Here is a 23,362-nt window from a genome sequence, read left to right as displayed (position 1 = left end):
ATTCCACCTGCCATGTTTTTGCCCACTCACTAAGTCTGACCAAATCCTCCTGTAGCTGCTTTACATCTTCCTCATAACACACGTTCCCACCCACCTTTGTATCATCCGCGAACTTGGAAATATTACATTTGGTCCCCACATCCAAATCATTGATATATATTGTGACCAGCTGGGGCCCAAGTACTGATCCTTGCAGTACCCCATTAGACACAGCCTTCCAACGTGAGAATGACCTGTTTATTCCTACTCTCTGTTTTCTGTCTGTTAGTCAATCCTTAATCCATGCCATGACATTGCCTCTTATCCCATGTGCTTTTATTTTGCTAATCAACTTCCTGTGGGGGACTTTATCAAAAGCCTTCTGAAAATCCGTGTGGATTTTTGCCCAATCAGATCATGATTATCCAAGAATCCATTTATCACATCATTTATAATAGATTCTAGAATTTTCCCTATTTCTGATATAAGGCTAACAGGTCTATAGTTCCTTGTTTTCTCTCCCTCTCTTTTTAAATAGTGGGATGACATTTGCTGCTAGACCTGCTGAGTTTTTCCAGCATTTTCTGTTTTTGTTTCAGATTTCCAGCATCTGCATTATTTTGCTTTTATAATATATTGCTGTAGTAACTGTTCTGTCTCTATATTAAAAACATTGTAAAACCAGATTGAGATTTTTCTTGTCCTTTGTCCATGTGGTTTAAGCAGGGTTTCTGTATTAACTGAAACGGACTCGAAACGTTAACTCTTTCCTCCACTCCACAGATGCTGTCAGACCTGCTGAGTTTTTCCAGCAATTTTTGTTTTTGTTTCAGGTTTCCAGCAGTATTTTGCTTTTATTCTGTATTAACTGCTCTGTCTATATTAATAAATGTTGAAACAGTTTGAGATTTTTCTCGTCTTTTGCCTTGACAGTAGCGAGGAGTCAGCTTGAGGTGAGGGAGCAGCGACCCCAGATGGAAAGTATTCATATTGCAGGCAGCATTTCAGGAGGGTTCTGGAGAAGAGTCATACGGACTCGAAACGTTAACTCGGTTTCTCTCTCCACAGATGCTGCCAGACCAGCTTAGTTTTATTTTTAGCTTTTTCTGTTTTACTCCAGGAGGACGGTTCATTTCCTTTTAAGGGAAATATTCAATTAAGGGTGGAAGGTTCTGTGTTGTTGCAACCTTTTCTCTAGAGGAACATTCAAGCATGTAACTGCACTGGGTGGGAAGGATTGACTTGTCAGAGTGACAGCAGAACCTGAACAGGGCGACGATACGACTTAAAACGGGATCTGTGTGGTGGTAAGAGGTTGATTTGGGCTGATAATGTTTGAAAATGATTAAACATGCTTACCTGGCAGGGGAGAAACAGCGATCGTGAAGGTTGTGTTTCCCGGGATGAGGCTATCCTTTTACACATTGACGCCTGTGATATCTTCAAAGGCGAGATACTCGACTGCGAAATTTGTGGTAGTGGGGGGACTACGTTCGCGTTTTCCCCTTGTTTACAAATCAAAAGCTGAGTTTAATAATTAATGCGCAGCAAAGGCGCTTGCATGTGGATACTTTTCTGAAGACGCATTCAACCGTTAGGTAATGACTAATTAATTTTCCCCACCAACTGACTCAATCTTCACGCTTCATCCACTGCAGCTACAAGCTTTTCAAAACGGCATCCAACTCTCCACTTTGCAAAGTACAGACTCACAAGCACAGTCACACAGGTGGAAGGACAAGGAAAGAACCCCAAACTCTGGGAGTGAAATGAAAACAGAAAATGCTACAGATTCTCAGCAAGCCTGGAAACATCTGTGTGAAGGGAGAAACAGCAGGAAAGCACGGAAGGCTCTGTATCAATGCAGCCTTTTCCCTCAAGGGCGGTTCAATCATGTACTGCAATACTTGGGTAGAATTGACTTGTTGGAGTGGCAACAGACTCTGAACAGGGCGACGTTATGACTTTTAAAACGAGGTGTTTGTATTCCTTGTGATTTCGCATAGATTGATGCTGTGGGATGCTGCTCTCCCTCTTATTGAATAGTGCACATGCGCCACCAGAGGGTCACAAGATAGAGAAACAGGTTTAAAGAAGAGACGCTTTGATCCTTTTTAAATCTTTTCACGCAGACAAATGATCTTCTATTGCAGCAGTCAGTTGCTTCTTAAATGACTTCTGGCTTTAAGCGCAGAATGGCCATTCTCTAAGTTAGTTCAATATGGAAATGGCGGACCATGATACCCAGAAAGCATGGCGTGGGTGAATACGGTCTATCTCCATCAGAAGGGGCGCACCGCGCAGGCGCAGGTAGGCCATCTCCCCACAGTCAGCCAGTCCTGTCCGACTTTCCAGAGACTTAATTTTAGCTAAGCTTTTGACAAGGTGCCAGATCTGTTCTTATCAGTTTAAATATATGATACGTCCCTTATCTGGGGACCATATATTAAATTGATTTTTGGAGCAGGGAGATGGAATGGGGCTTGCTCCGTCCACTCCACGCATCGACCCGGTATTGCAGTATCTCTGGAAACGGAATTAATTAAAAATATAAAACCCCATGGGATCTGGGGGAGTGTAGCAAACTGGATACAAAATTGGCTCAGTGGCAGGAAACAGAGGGTAATTGTTAACGGGTGTTTTTGTGACTGGAAGGCTGTTTCCAGTTGGGTTCCAGAGGTCTCAGTACCAAGTCCCCTGCTTTTTGTGGTATATGTTAATTATTTATACATAAACCTAGGGAGCATGACCAAGAAGTTTGCAGATGACACAAAAATTGGCCTCGTGGTTGATAGTGAGGAGGGTAGCTGTAGACTGCAGGAAGATATAAATGGACTGGTCAGGTGGGCAGAAAAGTGGCAAATGGAATCTAACCTGGAGAAGACTGAAGTGAAGCATCTGGGAAGGTCAAACAAGGCAAAGGAATACACAATTATTGGAAGAATATTAAGAGATGTAGAGGAAGTGAAGACCCTTGGAGTGAATGTCCACAGATCCGTAAAGGTAGCAGGGCAGGTCAATAAGATGTTTAAGAAAACATATTAGCCAAGGTATAGAATATATGAGCAAGGAGTTTATGCTGGAATTGACTAAATCATTAGTTAGGCCACAACTAGAGTACTATGTGCGATTCAGATCACCACATTACAGAAATGATATAATTACAATGGAGAGGGTACAGAGGAGATTTATGAGGATGTTGCCAGGACTGGAAAATTGCAGCAATGAGGAAAGATTGGATAGGCTGGTGTTGTTCTCCTTGGGACAGAGGAGGCTGAGGGGAAATTTCATTGAGATGTACAATATCGTGAGGAGCCTGGATAGAGTGGATGGGAAGGACCTATGTATGTTAGCAGAGAGGTTAGTGACTTGGGGGCACAGATTTAAAGTGATTGGTAGAAAGATTAGAAGGGAGAGGAGGAGAGCTAGGCAACTTCAGAGGGCAGTTCAGAGTCAAACATGTGTGGGACTGCAGTCACATGTAGACCAGAACAGGCAGTTGTAGCAGGTTCCCGTCCCTGAAGGACAATGGTTGGGTTTTTAGGACAACCTGAAAGTTTTCATGTTTTCATTTTGATTCTGTTCAAAAATTCCAAAATTTATTAAATTCATTTTCACAACATGGAATGGTTGAGGTGAATAGCAAAGATGGCTTTAACTAGAATAGAAACTAGATAAGCACATGAGGAAGAAAGGAACAGGAGGATATGCTGACAGGGTGAGATGAAGAGGGTTGAGAGGAGGTTCGTATGAAGCATAAACACCAGCATGGACCAATTGGGCTGTTTCTGCACTGTAATTCCATGTATGTAACTTCCCATGGTTGGATTTGAACTCTCAGTCTCTGGATTGTTAATCCAGCACTTTAACAATTCGGCTGACATGCCTGGAGACACATTTATTGAAATGTCTTTTTATGCCTTCTTTAAAGATTTTACCTGAAGGCCTCGGCCTTTCCCAAAAGTCTGGGCTTGGATTTGATACTTTTGCCCCGTGCTGTGGCTGGTAGCTGAATTTGGGATGAGCAGCCTGAGTGAGTGCAGTGTATCTAATTTCCCGGGATAAACCTGAAGTCTCATGGCTGCTGGGAAGATGCGGGGCTGGGTGGGGGAAAGAAAGTAGCCATGTTGGCTACTCCAGGTCACTATCCAGTGTCCCTGCTGGAAACAAAGGGTGTGTGACAGTCAAATGAGGAAAGTTAGAGAGGAATCACCAATTAGGGATCTTTTCTTTCATTTTTTACATTAAAAAGAGAAATATAGGAAAACAAACACACAACTCATGTATTTATAAAACACTATTACCCGCCCCCAATAACATCACAAACAATGGATTGTAACACAATCGGGTTAGAAACATTTGCAGAGAGCAACATGGGTGTAAAGTTCCCGTTTGTTTTCTCAGTACTGATGGGTGTGAAGTGAGAGACGGGCCGAAGTCCCACTGAGCCGCACTGATCCTGAGCTGAAGATGAAATTATCTGAAAGACAATCTCCAGCAGTGAGATGCTGCAGAGAGGTAAGAGTCCTGAATCAGGGAGAGATTTTCTCAGACTGGTGTTGAATCACATTTACATCAAATACCCCTTGCTCTCTCTCTCTGCCGGGGTCATTGCAGAGCAGAGGAGCGCCGAAAAAAATAAAGCACAAACCGTCCAAAGTGAAGCTCAAAACACCGAGCCTGAGATTCAGAGTCTCAAGTTCCAGCGAGTGAGAAGCCGGGTCTGTCAGTCTTTCCACCCCACCCCCACTAGAGCTGTACCTTGAGTGTCCTGCCATCCATTCTTAATTAGCACATTCTCTTAGGTAATATCACCACCTTCAACACCTCTTTGTTCCTTTATCTGTGACATCTTTTGATTATCTGCTCCTATCACTGCTTGCTTGTCCCTACAACCACGCCCCCCCCATTTCTCTCCCCACCTTAAACCAGCTTATATTTCACCCCTCTCCTATTTTTACTTAGTTCTGTTGAAGGGTCATGAGGACACGAAACGTCAACTCTTTTCTTCTCCGTCAATGCTGCCAGACCTGCTGAGTTTTTCCAGGTAATTCTGTTTTTATTCTGTCTCACATGTGTCGCCCGGACATAAACAGGCGGCCAATCTGTGCAGTAAATCGGATTTGGAACAAGATGTATCCAAACACAATACAGAGCATGATCCACTTTGCAATGACGAAGTCAGAGATCATGTGTAGGAGCCGAACTCTAACGGAGACCTTGAGGAAGTAAAGGTTTTTTAGTGGAGTGAGCTAAATGCGGATGGATTTGAACTCACCCCTCCACTGAGAGTGAAACTTTCATCTCACGCAATAGATCACTCAGATACAACACCACGCAGAGCCTAATTCAATTTGTTCATTTTTGTTTGTTGGTTGAAATTTCAATTTCTTGCTCACTGTCCTCTGTATTAAGAGTTTTCCATTCAAATTAGGAATTAAAGCATTTCCAACACAATTCACGTTAAGCAATTACACTGTTTATTTTTAGGGATCTTGAGTTTAACCCATTCGGAAATTACATTGGATGTTTTTTCATTGCTGGATTCCCTTTGTTTGTTCAAATCAGCAAATGACTGATTGCTGCCCGCAGCTGTTGAAATTGGAAACTGTGAACTCACTGAGGTGTCGGTCAAAGTGCACAAAGATGGTAATGTGAGTACCTGGAAAAACTCAGCAGGTCTGGCAGCATCGACGGAGAAGAAAAGAGTTGACGTTTCGAGTCCTCATGACCCTTCAACAGAACTCAGTTCTGTTCTGTTGAAGGGTCATGAGGACTCGAAACGTCAACTCTTTTCTTCTCCGCCGATGCTGCCAGACCTGCTGAGTTTTTCCAGGTAATTCTGTTTTTGTTTTAGATTTCCAGCATCCGCAGTAGTTTTTTGTTTTTGGTAACGTGAGTATCTCTCCACAGATGATGTCCGACCTGCTGAGGACAGCCAGAAGCTTCTGATCTTCGGTTGTTGTTTTCACTGTAATAGTTTTTCTGACAACACAAACTGACCTTAAATGTGCAGCTGAAAACAACTTTCTGTGACCTTTTCAAATGCAACCTCGCTCTATACTTTCCTACACGCCCACTTTATAGTCTGTCATTTCCAAACACAGCGTCCAACAATCTCCTTTATGCTCCTTTATTTTAGTTAGTCCTTTCCTCTTCCCAATCGGTCCATTAAGCCCCATTCAGATCAAAGTGGAATGTGAGTCATGTCTCAGGTTAACCTCAACAACTATAGTTACCCTTCTCTTATCTTGTCATGTGCAATGCGAAATTATCAATCAACATTCTGTTTCTGTTTTACACTCTTGCCTCTACCTGATTATTTGCCAAAATCATTCATGGCCTTAAATGTCTTTCACTTTTGGATGTTATATTTCAGGTTTTTTGTTCATTTACAGGATGTGGACATCGCTGACTAGGCCAGCATTCATTGCCCATCCCTAATTGCCCTTGAGAAGGTGGTGGTGAGCTGCCTTCTTGAACAGCTGCAGTCCATGTGGAGTAGGGACACCCATAGTGCTGCTAGGGAGGGAATTCCTGGATTTTGACCCAGCGATAGTGAAGGAACGGCGATATATTTCCATGTCAGGATGGTGAGTGACTTGGAGGGGAACTTCCAGGTGGTGGTGTTCCCATGTTTTCTGCTGTCCTTGTCCTTCTAAATTTAGTGGTCGTGGGTTTTCAATGTGCTGTCTAAGGAGACTTGATGAATTCCTGCAGTGCATCTTGTAAGTGGTACACACTGCTGCTACTGTGTATCGGTGGTAGAGGGAGTGAATGTTTGTGGTGGGGGGGTTGGGAAGGGTGGCGGGGGGGACCCAATCAAGTGGGCTGCTTTGCCCTGCATGGTGTCAAGCTTCTTGGGTGTTGTAGGAGTTGCACTCATCCAGGCAAATGTGGTGTATTCCATCACACTCCTGACTTCTGCCTTGTAGATGGTGGACAGGCTTTGAGGAGACAGGATGAGCATTACTTATAGCATGATTCCTAACCTCTTACCTGCTCTTGTAGCCTCAGTATTTATATGGCTAGTCCAGTTCAGTTCCTGTTTAATGGTAAAGCTCTGGATGTTGATAGTGGAAGTTCAGCGATGTTAAAGCCATTGAACATCAAGGGGCGATGATTAGATTGTCTCTTCTTGGAGATAGTCATTGCCTGGCACTGGTGTGGCACAAATGTTACTTCCCCCTTTTCATACCAATCCTGGATATCGTCCAGGTCTTGCTGCATTTGGACATGAGCTGCTCCAGTACCTGAGGAGTCGTGAATGGTGCAATCATCAGCGAACATTCCCATTTCTGACCTTATGATGGAAGGAAGGTCATTGTTGAAGCAGCTGAAGATTGTCGGGCCTAGGACACTATCCTGAGGAACTCCTGCAGTGATGTCCTGGGACTGAGATGATTGACCTCCAACAACCACAACCATCTTCCTTAGTGATAGGTATAACTCCAACCAGCAGAGAGTTTTCCCCCTGATTCCCATTGACTCCAGTTTTCTAGGGCTTCTTGATGACACACTCAGTCAAATGCTGCCTTGATGTCAAGGGCAGTCACCCTCACCTCACCTCAGGAGCTCAGCTCTTTTGTCCATGTTTGAACCAAGGCTGTAATGAGGTCAGGAGCTGAGTGGCCCTGGCAGAACCCAACTGGGCATCAATGACCAGGTTATTACTAAGCAAGTGCCGATAATAGCAATGTTGATTACCCCTTCCATCACTTTGCTGATGATCGAGATGATGAGGGGGTGGTGATTGGATGGATTGGATTTGTCCTGCTTTTTGTGTACAGGACATACCTGGGCAATTTTCCACATAGCTGGGTAGATGCCGGTGTTGTAGCTATACTGGAGCAGCTTGGCTAGGGACGTAGCAAGCTCTGGAGCGCAAGTCTTCAGTACTATTGCCAGGATGTTGTCAGGGCCCATAGCCTTTGCACTATCCAGCGCTTTCAGTCATTTCTTGATATCATGTGGAGTGAATTGAATTGGTTGAAGACTTGCACCTGTGACGCTGGGAACCTTAGTAAGAGACCGAGATGGATCAGCCACTAGGCATGTTAGTCTGGAGATTTTTGTGAATGCATCAGCCTCCTCTTTCACATTGATGTACTGGGGTCCTCCATCATTGAGGATGGGGATATTTGTGGAGCCTCCTCCTCCAGTGAGTTGTTTCATGATCCACCACCATTCATAACTGGATGTGGCAGGACTGCAGAACTTACATCTGATCCATTGGTTGTGGGATCGCTTAGCTGTGTATATCATTTTCTGCTTATGCGGTTCAGCACACAAGAAGTCCTGTGTTAGAGCTTCACCTGGTTGACACCTCATTTTTAGGTATGCCTGGTACTGCTCCTGGTATGCCCTCCTGCACTCTTCATTGAACCAGGGTTGATCCCTTGGCTTGATGGTAATGGTAGAGTGGGGCATATGCCAGGCCATGAATTTACAGATTGTATTCGAGTGCAATTCTGCTGCTACTGATGGTCCACAGTGCTTCATGGTTGCCCAGTCTTGAGTTGCTAGATCTGTTCAAAGTCTATCCCACTTAGTACGGTGGTAGTGCCATACAGCATGATGGAGGGTACCCTCAACGTGAAGGTGGACTTCATCTCCACAATGACTGTGCGGTGGCCACTCCTACTGATACTGTCAAGGACAGATGCATCTATGGCTTGCAGGTTGGTTAACATGAGGTCAAGTATGTTTTTCCCTCTTGTTGGTTCCCTCACCATCTGCCGCAGACCCAGTCTAGCAGCTATGTGATTTAGGACTCGGCCAGTTCAGTCAGTGGTGGTGCTACTGAGCCACTCTTGGTGGTGGATATTGAAGTCACCCACCCAGAGTACATTCTGCGCCATTGCCACCCTCAGTGCTTCCTACAAGTGGTGTTTAACATGGTGAAACACTGATTCATCAGCTGAGGCGGGGGGTGGTGGGCTGGGTGGGGTTAGCAGGGTGCGGTCAGCAAGCGATAATCAGCAGGAGGTTTCCTTGCGATGTTTGACCTGATGCAATGAGAGTTCATGGGGTCCGGAGTCAATGTTGAGGACTCCCAAGGCAACAACCTCCCGACTGTACAACACCGTGCCACCACCTCTGCTGGGTCTGTCCAGCTGGTGGGACAGGATATACCAGGGATGGTGATTGTCGTGTCTGGGACATTATCTGTAAGGTGTGATTCCGTGAGTATGACTATGTGGGACTGTTTCTTGAATAGTCTGTGAGACAGCTCTCCCAATTTTGGCACAAGCCCCCATATGTTAGTGAGGAGTTTTCAGGTCCAATATTGCTGTATTGGCCGTTGTCATTTCCAGTGCCAAGGTCGATGCCGGTTTGATACAACCGAGTGGCTTGCTAGAACATTTCACAGAGCAGTTAACAGTCACGTGTTGACAGACCAGGTGAGGGCAGCAGTTTTCCTTCCCTAAAGGCCATCAGTGAACCAAATGTGTTTTTACGACAATCGACAATGGCTTCATGGTCATCAGAGGACTTTAATTCCATCATCTGCCCTGGTGAAATTTCAACCCGGGTTCTGGGCTACCAGTCCACTGTCAAAACCACTACACCACCGCCTCCTCTCAAATTCTGTTCAGCGAAGCTGTACTAAAATGAAGCTCAGTCCCTTTGCCTTGCCCACGTCCACATTGATCCATTGCTGTCAGAATTCCCTCCTGGAACGAACTCCATGGTACAACTACTGTGAACATCCATATCTGCTTCAAACACTCCTCCACATTCTATTAGTTCAAGAAGGGGATTCAAGGTGTTCAGAGTCAACACGTTCCCACAAAGAGAAAGGGTGGGACACACAAATCTAGAGCCTCCCATGTGACAAGGTGCATAGAGGGTAAGGTAAAAGGGGGAAGCTGATATCAGACATGGAGCTTAATATTGTACAAAACCGAGAAGAATACACAAAGTGTCAGGTGAAAAAGAGGGAGATTAGAAAAACAAAGAGAAGGCATGAAAAAATACTGGCCGGTAAGGTCAAGGAAAGTCCAAAGATGCTTCTTAAGTACATAAAAAGCAAGAGGATAACTAAGGAAAGAATAGTGTCTATTGGAGCCCAAAAAGACAGCCTATGTGAGGAGGCAGGGGCGTCCTTCATCACTTCTTTGTAGTTGTCTTCACAAAAAGTCTGTGTTGATGATTACGTTGTAGTTAAGCAGGAAGAGTATTAATATTAGATGGAAGATATATTGTAAGAGAGAAATTATTAAAGAGTTTGAAGCCTTTCAAAGTGGATAAGTTGCTTGTCACGAATGAAGTTTACCCCAGGTTATTAAAAGAAGCAGGGAGGACATTGTAAAGGCTCTGAAATCATATTTCAATCCTCCCTGGATACAGGAATGGTGCCAGAAGATTTGAGGATAGCTAACATTGTACAGTTGTTTAAAAAGGGAGGAAGGCTAATATGAGCAATTATAGTCCCGTTAGCTTAACTTCCGATATTGAAAAATTGATTAAATCAATTCTGAAGAAATTTAGAAAGACACCATGGAAAGTCAGCATGGATTTCTTAAGAGGAGGACAAATCCGACAAATGTGTTTGTCTTTTTTTAAGTTGGTGACAACGGTGGTAGCTGTGGGCAACACAGTGGTTTTGAATTTTAGCAAGGATTTTGCCAAAATTCACATGGCAGGCTTGTCATAAAGTAAAAGATCTTGGGATCCTAGGAAGAATGTCAAACAGATCCTAAATTGGTTGAGTGGCAGGAACAAGGTGTAATGGCTGACAGGTGTATTTTTGCTTTCAGTACGTTCCACAGGGAACTAAGCTGCTGTAGTTTAAATTCGACTTACATATAGAGGCATGATGAGGACGTTTTCGGATGACACAAAAGGGTGTGACAGCAGGAAGGGGAGATTTAGATTGAAGATAGATATAGATGGTCTGGTCAGTTGGGCAACAACGTGCAAAATAGAATTCAACCCTGAGAAGTGTGAAGTAATGTATTTTGGCAACTACAGTGCAAAATGGCAATGGAATACACAACAAATGGGAGGACACTGAATAGTGTCTATGAACTGAGGAACATTGGAGTGTAAGGCCACAGGTCTTTAAAGGCAGATAAAATCGATATGGTGGTTCAGTGAGCTAATAGCATGTTTTACTTCATTAGCGAGGCATAGAATAGAAGAGAAGGGAGGTCATGCTCGAAGTGAATGCAGCACTGGTTAGATGGCAGTTTCAGTGCTGTGTACAGTTCTGGGCACCACATTATGAAGAGATGTGATTCCACCACAGACTGTGCAGAGGAGATTCACAAACATTCTCCCAGGAGTGGATAAATGTAGCTATGAGAAAAGACTGGATAAGCTGGGGCAGAACTGAGATAGAGGCGGGGTGATTTATTTGAGGTGTATTAAAATTATGAGAGACCTGCAGCCCTGTTCACATCAGCAGAGGCGTCAAAAATTAGGGGGGGGAGCATGTTTAAATTAACTATAAAAAGACTAGAGGGGAGATGTGAGAACATCTTGTTATCCAATAGTTGCAGTGGAGTTGGAACTCACTCCATGAAACGATGGGAGAGGCAGAAACTCTCATCACTTTAAAAAAGTTCTTGCATGTCCACTTGAAGGGCCGTGACCCTCAGGGCCGTGGACTTTCGTCGAATGGCACAGACACGATGGACCGAATGGCCTCCTTCCTGTGTTGTAGACTTTCTATGATTTTATGATTCTGTGACATCCTCCCTCTCCAGCTCCGTAATATCCCACCCTCATCCATTCTTTCCTTCCCGCTCTTCCCTGTAAACACGTTATCCCGGAACAATTAGTACCCAGTCCTGTCCTTTTTCTCAGATAGGTCTCTGTTATTGCCGCATCATATTCCCACCTATAATAACCTATAGTTAAGTGCTATGAGTGAAATCAGGGATCAGTTCTACACGCTCAAGGTGGCTGATGTTTGGAATTCTCTCCCACAAATGGCTGCTGATGTTGAATCAATTGTTAACGTTATATTTGAGATTGAGAGATTTTGGAGTAGATTGATGGTGTCGGCCTCACACATTCTGTTTGCTTAATGACTGTGAATAATACCGTCTCACCAGGGGGTTTCTCTACACAATAAATAAGCGGCTCCTTTCAATAATATCTCCCTAGCAAGACGAAGCGTGGCCTGAAACACAGACCAACACGGGAGAAAAATGCATGAGAGCTCATCATGTTCTGAAAAACCGGCAGAACGGTTGGACGTTCGGGTACTGCCGAATCCTGTACTATCCTGAAGATAGAGGAAGTATACTATCCGCTCCTCGCTGCCGTCGGTGTTTCTTATAAGTCTGTGCACACATTTATTCACTCTGTACACTGTAGCTGTATTCCTGTCTTTCGATGTAATGCCCTCCATTCTTTGTTGTGGCTGTGACTGGTAAGGCTTCATATCCAGTTTTAATTCACTAAACCACCTTTACCTGTATAATTGTTCTTTTGATTTACTGTTCCCTACAAGCCCAGCCTGTAACCCATGTTTAACTAGATTACTGTAGTGGTTCACTATTCGCTCCTCGCTTCTGTTTGTACCTTTGTAAATCATTATATCCGGTTATAGCGTTTATAACGCATGTTTGTGAACTGAACATATGGACGAGAACAGAAATAACTGCTGGTGGCTTCACTCCTTTAACTGCTGCGGAATACGGATATTTGTCAAATGCAGAGACACGAACCAGTTAGAGCCCAAATGAAGCAACACAAATATAATATCGCATTTAATCTGTCATTTCTCCATCTCCCTCTCCGCAATCGCATCCATGTTTCTGGATAATTACATAGGATTACAGAAGTCACTGTTTTTTTTAAATCGCAATACATCTTTATTGAGTTACATTTCAATGACTGCATATCTGATAAACCCTGGAATTTTACATTGCCGGTCATGTTATCACAGTACTACAGCTCAGTCGAGTTAGACTCTTTGTGTTTCAGATATAGGTTAAGGAAGTTTCCGTTCAAAGGAGGATTGTATTTGTAACTAATGTTTGCTACTTTTTGACCAACATTTGAGACGATGACGCCACCAATGTTTGATGTATCCACTGGTTCATTCTCTGATTATTTATTTAATTCGCTGCTCCCTCTCTGGCCCACGACCAGGAGCAGCAACCTGTGCTGATTCCTCTCTCTAATCCAGGATGACTATAGAGATCAGGAGCAAGAACTTGTGCTGATTCCTCTCTCTAACTCAAGGTAGCTGTATAGAGATCAGGAGCAGGAACCCCTTCTGATTCCTCACTCCAAAACTCATATCATGAATATGCCTTCAAAATGCTTTACTTTACGAAGACCAGAATATATGCTGGGTCTTTCTATCCATTTTATTTCCTACTTCACAACTCGCCCATGACAAAAATACCTCCCTAAAGATGGAAATGATATATCATTCTTTATCAGTGATGTTGGATTATATCTCATATGAACTAATATTCCATTATGTGTTGCAGTTTATCACTGCCATTCATCCATTATGTTGTGTAATTCATTGCTGATTGTTTTGCAGTAAAATCGGTCTTGAACAGAAAGAGCTGTCACATCGATAATAATTATGTTCATCAATGAATTCTGTCACAAAGTTCCACCTTTCATCTTGAACTCCACCAAACTGCTGATTTTGCTCCCAGACTCCTGTATAATTATAATGTTTATTCCCCGTCCATACAGTCAACTTAGTGGCGATTGTGATACTTTCTCGGGTCAAGTGTGGACTCTCCAAATGTGTCACTCACTACCTGGTGGCCATGGCAGTGGCAGATCTCCTGGTTGTTATCATCGACCTGATACTGAGACAAATTCCAGCCCTTGAAACTTTTGTACTTTTTTTTACAAATTGAAGAGGTTGCTTCACATTTTAATTCCTTGATATTTTTCTCAGCTTATTCTGATTTTCATTCCATGAATTATTCTGATAGCTCACATTTCTCACGCTCTAAATTTAGCATGTACTTTCCTACATAATTCAATGATTCTTCACCAATTTCTCATGCTGATATTTTCTCAAACTCTTCTCACACTTTCTATTCTTTGTATTTTATTACATTTAACCATATTTCAGTTTTGAATTATTCTCACATTTTTCACACTTGCATTGCCTATAACTGTTCTGAACTTTTCCACTTCTCGACGTTAACACATATTCAATACACACATACTGCACTCTTTCCGATGTTCATGTGGTCTTCTCAATTTTTACACTCGGTTCTCATTTTTAATATTCAAACTTCACAAACTGTTCTCACAGTTTTCAATCTTTGAACGATCATTGCACATTTTTCTGACAATTGCACTCTTTGAATTTCACCGTTTATTCTCCCATGTTTCACTCTTCAAACCTTGCTAATTATTCTCATTTTCATTCTTTCGATTATTCTCACAACTTTCCCACATTTTCACACATTTGTCTCAAATATTTCATTCGGAATTCATCATAACTTTTTCTCATTTTTAATTTTCTGCTGTTTCCACTTGAAATTTTGCGCTCACATTTTGACTCTGAGTTTACAAACTTTTCTCAAATTCCTTTTTCTTACATTTTACAATATTTCAGTATATGCATCTTGTTTTTTGCCTTTTTCACTCTGACTTTTGTCAACATTTCATTCTTTGAATTATTCTCTCATTTTATGGCATTTTTCACTCTTTGAATTGCTCTCGTATTCTTCATGTTTTCATTCATTTTGATCAGATTTTTCATCTTTAATTCCTGTCAAAATTTTATCACTATGAAATTTCCAAACATTTTGCACATATTTTATTTTCATTTTCTTCACGCTTTGAAATTTTCTCAAACTTCGCACATTTTGAGTTCTTTGAACTCTGAAGTATTTTCTCTTATTTTCACTTTGATTGTTTCTCACCCTTTGTCACATTTTTCACTCATTGAATTTTCCACATTTATTCCATTTTTCTCTCCTTGACATTTCCACACATCTAGCTCCTAACTCCTGACTCTCCTTCAGCAGACCCTCCTTGTGTTCTTTCAATGCATTCAAAGGAGCAGAACAGGAATGTGAATTATACATTAGGTTCATTCAAAGACTTGAACACAATTTAAGAAGCCACATTAAGTGCAGCCAGAGTAGCCAGAAAGTAGGAATCAAATCAGAGTAGATATATTACAGACTGTGGGACATGATTGAGGAACCTGTATTTTATACATTCAAAAAGAGCCAAAAATATATGGAGGAAATCAAATTAGATCATTTTTAGTATTTGAAGAGATGTGAGCATCACGAGCAAGGCCAGCAATGTTGCCAGCCCTAATTGGTCTCGAAAATGTGACAATGAGCTGCATTCTTGAGCCACTTCAGTCCTTCTGGTGTAGGTCCACCCACAGTGATGTTATGAAGGGAGTTGCAGGGTTTTGACCCAGTGACAGTGAACGAACAGCTACATAGTTCAAAGTCATGTTGGTGTGCCGCTTGGAGCAGAAGGTGCAACTGGAAATGCTCCCATGGGTTTGCTGCACTTGTCCTTCTGGGGGGTTTGCATTAGTGGGTTTGGAAGGTGTTGTCAATGGAGCCTGGGGGAGTTGCTGCAGTGCAAATTGTAGATGGTGCACACTGCTGCAACTGTACATTGTTGATGGAGAGAGTTAATACATAAGGTGGTGGATAGGGTGCAGATCAAATGAGCTGTTTCTCCCGAATGTTGTCGAGTTTCTTAAGTGTTATTGGAGCTGCACTCATCCAGGCAATTGGACAGTTTTCTGTCACACTCCTGACTTGTGCCTTGCAGATGGTGGACAGGCTTTTACCAGTACCTGTGGAGAGGTGACATGGTATTGTCGCTGGACTAGTAATCCAGGGCCCCAGGAAAATGTTGTGGGGAGCCGGGTTCGAATCCCGCCATGGCTGATGGCGGAATTTGAATTCAATAATAATCTGGAATTAAAAGTCTGATAATTGTCGATTATTGTAAAAATCCATCTGGTTCACGAATGGCCTTTAGGGAAGGAAATCTCCTGCTCTTACCTGGCTAGCAAGCCACTCAGCTGTATCAAACCGCTACAAAGACGCAAAAAAGGAGTGAAACTGGACGGACCACTCGGTGTCGACCTCGGCACCGGAAATGACAACGGAAAACTCAGCCCTGCAAATTCCTCATTACTAACATCTGGGGGCTAGCACCAAAATTGGGAGAGCTGTCTCACGGACTAGTCAAGTAATGGCCTGACACAGTCATCCTCATGGTCAGTCATCATAGCTTGTAGGTCATGTCCCAGACACCACCATCACCATCCCTGGATATTTCCTGTCCCATCGGCAGGCCAAACCCAGCAGAGGTGGCGGCACAGTGGTATACAGTCGGGAGGAAGTCCTCGACATCGACTCCGGACCCCATGAAGTCTCATGGCATCACGTCAAACATGGGCAAGGAAATCTCCTGCTGATTACCGGGTACTGTCCTCCCTCAGCTGATGAATCAGTGCTCCTCCATGTTGAGCATCACTTGAAGGAAGCACTGAGGGTGGCAAGGGCGCAGAATATACTCTGGGTGGGGGATGTCAATGTCCATCACCAACAGTGGCTCGGGAGCACCACTACTGACCGAGCTGGCCGAGTCCTAAAGAATGTAGCTGCTAGACTGGGTCTACAGCCGGTGGTGAGGGAACCAACAAGAGAGGAAAACATACCTGACCTCATCCTCACCAACAGATGCATCTGTCTATGACAGTATTGGTAAGAGTGACCACCGCACAGTCCTTGATGAGACGAAGTCCCACCTTCACATAGAGGATACCCTCCATCATGTTCTGTGGCACTACCGCTGTGCTAAATGGGATAGATTTTGAACAGATCTAGAAATTCAAGACTGGGCATCCATGAGGTACTGTGCACCATCTGCAGCAGTAGAATTGTACTCGAACTCAACCTGTACCCTTGTAGCCCGGCATATCCCCCACTCCACCATTACCATCAAGCCAGGGGATCAACCCTGATTCAAGGAAAAGTGCAGGAGCAGCACCAGGCATGCCTGAAAATGAGGTGTCAACCTGAAGCAATAATACATGGCTATTTGCATGCCAAATAGCATAAGCCGTAACTGATAGACAGAGCTAAGGCACAACCAATGGATCAGATCTAAGCTCTGCAGTCCTGCCAATTCCAGTCGTGAATACAATTCTCTGGAGGAGGAGGGTCCACAAATGTCCCCATCCTCAATGATGGGGGAGCCAAGCACATCAGTGCAAAAGATAAGGCTGAAGCATTTGCTGCAATCTTCAGCCAGAAGTGCCTAGTGGATGATCCACCTCGGCCTCCTCCAGATGTCCCCAGCATCACAGATGCCAGGCTCCAGCCAATTCAATTCACTCCACATGATATCAAGAAATGGCAAAGGCACTGGATACTGCAAAGGCTATGGGCACTTACAATATTCTGGCAATACTACTGAGGACTTATGCTTCAGAACTTGCCATGCCCCTAGCCAAGCTGTTCCAGTACAGCTACAACACTGGCATCTACCCAGCTATGTGGAAAATTTCTCAGATATGTCCTGTACACAAAAAGCAGGACAAATCCAACCCTGCCAATTACCGCCCATCAGCCTACTTTTCATCATCAGTAGAGTAATGGAAGGGGTCATCAACATTGCTATCAAGCGGCACTTGCTTAGCAATAACCTCCTCACTGACGCCCAGTTTGGGTTCGGCCAGGGTCACTCAGCTCCTGACCTCATTACGGCCTTGGTTCAAACATGGACAAAAGAACTGAACTCCCGAGGTGAGGTGAGGTGAGAGTGACTGTCATTGACATCAAGGTAACATTTGACTGAGTGTGGTATCAAGGAGCCATAGCAAAACTGGAGTCAATGGGAATCAAAGTGAATGCTCTCCACTGGTTGGAATCATACCTATCAAAAAGGAAGATGGTTGTGGTTGTTGGAGGTCAGTCATTTCATCTCAAGGACATCACTGCAAAGTGTTCTCCCAAAGCAAGACCTATCGGTTTGTAATCTCTGGATTACTCCCAGTGCCACGTGCTAGCGAGCTCAGGAATAGGAGAATAGCACAGATGAATACATGGCTTAATAGTTGGTGCATGAGGGAGGATTTTAGATTCCTGGATCACTGGGACCATTTCTGGGGAAGGTGGGACCTGTAAGTGGGACGGTCTACATCTGAACCAGAGCGGGAGGAACATCCTTGTGGACGGGTTTGCTGGTGCTGTTGGGAGGAGTTTAAACTAATTCAGCAAGAGGAGGGGAATCAGGATGTTAGCAGAATAGGGACACATCATAATACAGTAAAACAATCAAGTCAGAGGGAGTAAAGCTACATTAAGTTTCAAGGGAGTAAGGCAAGGCTGGATGGCTTCTACTTTAATGCCAGGAGTATTACAGGTAAAATGGATGAGTTAAGGGTGAGAATTGACACGTGGAATTGTGATATAATAGCCATCACTGAGACGTGGTTGAGGGAGGGGCAGGATTGGCAGCTCAACATTTCGGGATATAGAATCTTCAGGAGAGACAGGGGAGGGGGTAAAAGAGGAGGAGTCATTGCATTATTAGTTAAGGAGTCAGTTACTGCAGTAAGGAGAGATGATATCTTGGAGGGGGCATCGAATGAAGCTTTGTGGGTAGAGCTGAGGAATAAAAAAGGGGCAGCCACATTGTTAGGTGTTTATTATAGACCTCCAGATAGTCATCAGGAAATTGAGGAGCAAATATGTGCACAATTTGCGGTGGTGTGTAAAAACAATAACAATAGGGTAATTATATTAGATGATTTCAACTTTCCCAACATTAATTGGGATAGATATAGTGTTAAGGGCTTGGATGGAGTGGATTTCTTGAAATGTGTACAGGAGAACTTTTTAGGTCAATATGTAGAGGATCCAACAACGGACGGCGCAGTGCTGGACCTAATTCTGGGGAATGAAGCCAGACAGGTGGCTGAGGTGATGGTGGGGGAGCATTTCAGTGATAGCGACCACAACATCGTACAGTTTAAGTTTATAATGGACAAAAAAATAGGCAAGTTGCAAAAAAATGTTTTGGATTGGGGGAGAGTGGATTTTAGTAAAATAAGGCAGGAGCTGGCCAAGGTAGACTGGGAACAGCAACTTGTGGGGAAATCTACAGAGGAGCAGTGGGGGGCGTTCAAAAAGGAAATGCGGAGGGTACAGGCTCAACATGTTCCCACTAGGGTGACAGGAAGGAGTAACAAGCCCAGAGAACCATGGATGACCAGAGATATTCAGGTTACGATGAGAAGGAAAAGAGAGGCTTTTAGCAGGTACAAGGGAAGCAAATCAGCGGAGGCATAAGTGGAGTACAGAAAGTGCAGGGTGGAGCTTAAGAAAGCAATTAGGAGAGCAAAGAGGGGATATAAGAAAGCTCTGGCTGGCAAAAGTAGGGAAAATCCCAAAATATTCTATAAGTATATCAATGGAAAGAGGATAGCCAGGGAAAGCTAGGGCCCATAAGGGGCCAAGTGGGCAACCTATGGATGGAGCCAGAGGACATCGCTAGAGTGTTGAATGAATACTTCACATCCGTCTTCACCCAAGAGAAAGACAATGAATGTATCGAACTCGGGGAGAGAGGCTGCGAGGTTCTTAAGCAAATTGATATAGGGAGTGACAAGGTATTGGAGGTGTTGGCAGGCTTAAAAGTGGACAAATCTCCAGGTCCGGATGATTTGTATCCCACGCTGCTGACGGAGGCAAGGGAGGAGATCGCAGGGGCTTTGACCCAAATTTTTAATTCCTCTCTGGCCATGGGGGAGGTGCCAGAGGACTGGAGAACAGCTAGTGTGGTTCCGCTATTTAAGAAGGGTTGTGGAGATAAGCCAGGGAACTACAGGCCAGTGAGTCTCACGTCAGTGATAGGGAAACTATTGGAGAAAATTCTGAATGAGAGAATCTATTTCCACTTGGAGAGGCAAGGTTTGATCAGGGATAGTCAGCATGGTTTTGTCAGAGCAAGGTCATGCCTAACAAATTTGATTGAATTTTTTGAGGAGGTGATCAGGTGTGTAGGTGAGGGTAGTGCAGTTGATGTAGTTTATATGGATTTCAGCAAAGCCTTCGACAAGGTCCCACATGGGAGACTTATAAAGAAGGCAAATGCACATGGGATACAGGGTAATTTGATAAGGTGGATTCAAAATTGGCTTCATCATAGGAGACAGAGGATGATGACAGAAGGATGCTTCAGTGACTGGAAGCCAGTGTCCAGTGGCGTACCACAGGGATCTGTGCTGGGTCCCCTATTATTTGTCATTCATATAAACGACATAGATGACTATGTTGGGGGTAGGATTAGTAATTTTGTGGATGACACAAAGATTGGCCGGGTGGTTAACAGTGAGATTGAGTGTCTTAGGCCACATGAAGATATAGACGGGATGGTCAAATGGGCAGATAAGTGGCAGATGGATTTAACCCTGAAAAGTGTGAGGTGATACACTTTGGAAGGAGTAACTTGACAAGGAAGTATTCAATGAATGGCATGACACTAGGAAGTTCTGAGGAACAAACGGACCTTGGCGTGTGTGTCCATAGATCTCTAAAGGTGGAGGGGCATGTTAGTGGGGTGGTGAAAAAGGCATATGGGACATTTGCCTTCATCAATCGAGGCATAGACTACAGAAGTAGGGAAGTCATGTTGGAGTTGTATAGAACCTTGGTGAGGCCACAGCTGGAGTACTGTGTGTAGTTCTGGTCGCCACATTATTGGAAGGATGTGATTGTACTGGAGGGGGTGCAGAGGAGATTCACCAGGATGTTGCCTGGGATGAAACATTTAAGTTATGAAGAGACGTTTGATAGACTTGGGTTGTTTTTGTTGGAGCAGAGAAGACTGAGGGGTGACCTGATCGAGGTGTATAAGATTATGAGGGGCATGGACAGGGTGTATAGGGAGCAGCTGTTCCCCTTAGTTGAAGGGTCAGTCACAAGGGGGCATAAGTTCAAGGTGAGGGGCAGGAGGTTTAGGGGGGATGTGAGGAAAAACTTTTTTACTCAGAGGGTGGTGACAGTCTGGAATGCACTGCCTGCGAGGGTGGTGGAGGCGGGTTGCCTCACATCTTTTAGAAAGTGCCTGAATGAGCACCTGGCACGTCATAACATTCAAGGCTATGGGCCAACTGCTGGTAAATGGGATTAGGTAGGTAGGTCAGGTATTTCTCACGTGTCGGTGAAGACTCGATGGGCCAAAGGGCCTCTTCTGCACTGTGTGATTCTGTGATAGTGTCCTCGGCCCAACCATCTTCAGCTGCTTCATCAATGACCTTCCTTCCATCATAATGGCAGAAGTGGGGATGTTCACTGATGATTGCACAACATTCAGCACCATTCACAGCTCCTCAGTTACTGAAACAGTCCATGTCCAAATGCAGCAAGTCCTGGACAATATCTAGGCTTGGTCTGACAAGTGTTAAGTAACTTTCGCACCACACAAGTATCAGGCAATGACCATCTCCAACAAGAGAGAATCCAGCCATCATCCCTTGATGTTCAATGGCATTACCATCACTGACTCCCCCACTATCAACATCCTTGGGGTTACCATTGACCAGAAACTGAACTGGACTAGGCACTGAACTGTGGCTACAAGAGCAGGTCAGAGGCTGGGAATCGTATGACAAGCAATTTACCTCCTGAATCATCAAAGCCTGTCCACCATCTACAAGGCACAAGTCAGTTGTGTGATGGAACACTCCACACCTGCCTTGAAGAGTGCTGCTCCAACAACACACAAGAAGCTTGACACTATCCAGGACAAAGCAGCCCGCTTGATTGGTGCCCCCCCACCCCACCCCCCACCACAAACATTCACTCCCTCTACCACCGATGAACAGTGGCAGCACTGTGTACAATCTACAAGATGCACTGCAGGAACTCATCAAGTCTCCTTAGCCAGCACCTTGAAAACCCACAACCACTAACATCTGGAAGGTCAAGGGCAGCAGATAACATGGGAACATCACCACCTGGAGGTTTTCCTCCAAGTCACTCGCCATCCTGACTTGGGAATATATCGCTGTTTCTTCACTGTTGCTGGGTTAAAATCCTGGAACTCCCACCCAAACAGCACTGTGGGTGTACCTGCACCACATGGACTGCAGCAGTTCAAGAAGGCAGCTCACCACCACCTTCTCAAGGGCGACTAGGGATGGGCAATTAATGCTGGCCCAGCCAGCGAAGCCCACCTCCCGTGAATGAATAAAAATATGCTGGAATTTTGTGTACAGTTCTGGTCACTACATTACAGGGTGGACATAATTGCTCTGGAGAGAGTACAGGGGAGATTTACAAGAATGTTGCCAGGGCTGAAATATTGCTGCTATGAGGAAAGTTTGGATAGGCTAGGGTTGTTTTCCTTAGAGCAGAGGAGGCTGGGGGGGTGACCTAATTGAGGTGTACAAAATTATGAGGGGCCTCGATAGGGTAGAAAGGAAAGACTTGTTTCCCCTAGCTAAGGGGTCAATTACCAGGGGGCATAGATTTAAGGTGATTGGGTGAAGGGTTAGAGGGGACATGAGGAAAAACATTTTCACCCAGAGGGGTGGGATTCACTGCCTAAGTTGGTGGTTGAAGCTGAAACGCTCAACTCCATAGACCAGGTACTGGAAAGTGAAATTAAAAATGAGTGGCTAGTTTCTTTTTTTCTCCTTTTATGGCCGGCACATGCATGACGGGCTGAATGGCCTCTTTCTGCGCCGTAACTTTTCTATGGTTTCTTGAGGAGTCAGGAGGTGAGTTACCCTTCGCGGAATTCCTAGCCTCTGTCCTGCTCCTGTAGCCAAATTTATATGGCTGGTGCAGGTCAGTTTTTCATCAAGGGTCACCCCAGAATGTGGAGAATGGCACTGGGCGGGGATGGGGTGGGGGAGGGAGGGGTTCAACAGTGGTAATGCAGGTTAATGTCATGGGGAGATGGCTAGATTATCTCTTATTGGAGATGGTCATTGACTGGCAATTGTATGGTGTCAATATCACATGATACTTATCAGCTGAAGTCTGAATGTTGTCCAGGTCTTGCTGCATATGGACCGAGACTGTTTGCGGAGACTGTGGTGCTGCGTGTGGTACAGAACACTGTGCAATCATCAGCGAAAATCCTCACTGAGTTTGAAGGACCCTCATTACACTCATTCACTGCGCTCAAAAAATGACTGAAGAATAAATCTGATACGCACAAAGGGCGCAGCACGATTGAAGAAAGTACATTAGATGCAATCAAAGGGCCCGAATAAGTTTGAAGAACCGGCTTTAAAGGGATTCAAAAAAGTCTGAACATGGTGAGGAAACCACAGTAAATGCATTCAAAGGCACCAAGACATGTGGGAGGAACTCGCATTGGACACATAGAGGAATCCGGAGGAGACACATGCAGATCTGGAGAACTCGAATTAGATACA

General features: G+C 44.3%; 2 protein-coding genes, 1 non-coding gene and 1 pseudogene across 4 annotated transcripts in view; 3 read left to right on the top strand and 1 right to left on the bottom strand.

Annotated features, from left to right (window-relative positions):
• Positions 1-23,362, top strand: part of LOC144695227 (uncharacterized) — a 384,420-nt gene that overhangs the window by 73,667 nt on the left and 287,391 nt on the right. The window lies entirely within an intron of this gene.
• Positions 1-23,362, bottom strand: part of LOC144695231 (uncharacterized) — a 407,499-nt gene that overhangs the window by 113,530 nt on the left and 270,607 nt on the right. The window lies entirely within an intron of this gene.
• Positions 1,331-1,487, top strand: LOC144696193 (U1 spliceosomal RNA). Its single transcript, XR_013580107.1, has one exon. It is a non-coding gene; the product is annotated as a U1 spliceosomal RNA (small nuclear RNA).
• LOC144696226 (U2 spliceosomal RNA) lies at positions 2,345-2,525 on the top strand (annotated as a pseudogene).

The sequence above is a fragment of the Cetorhinus maximus genome, chromosome 21, assembly GCF_964194155.1.
Source record: "Cetorhinus maximus chromosome 21, sCetMax3.hap1.1, whole genome shotgun sequence".
Taxonomy (NCBI): Eukaryota; Metazoa; Chordata; class Chondrichthyes; order Lamniformes; family Cetorhinidae; genus Cetorhinus; species Cetorhinus maximus.
This window is presented reverse-complemented; position numbering and strand designations above follow the sequence as displayed.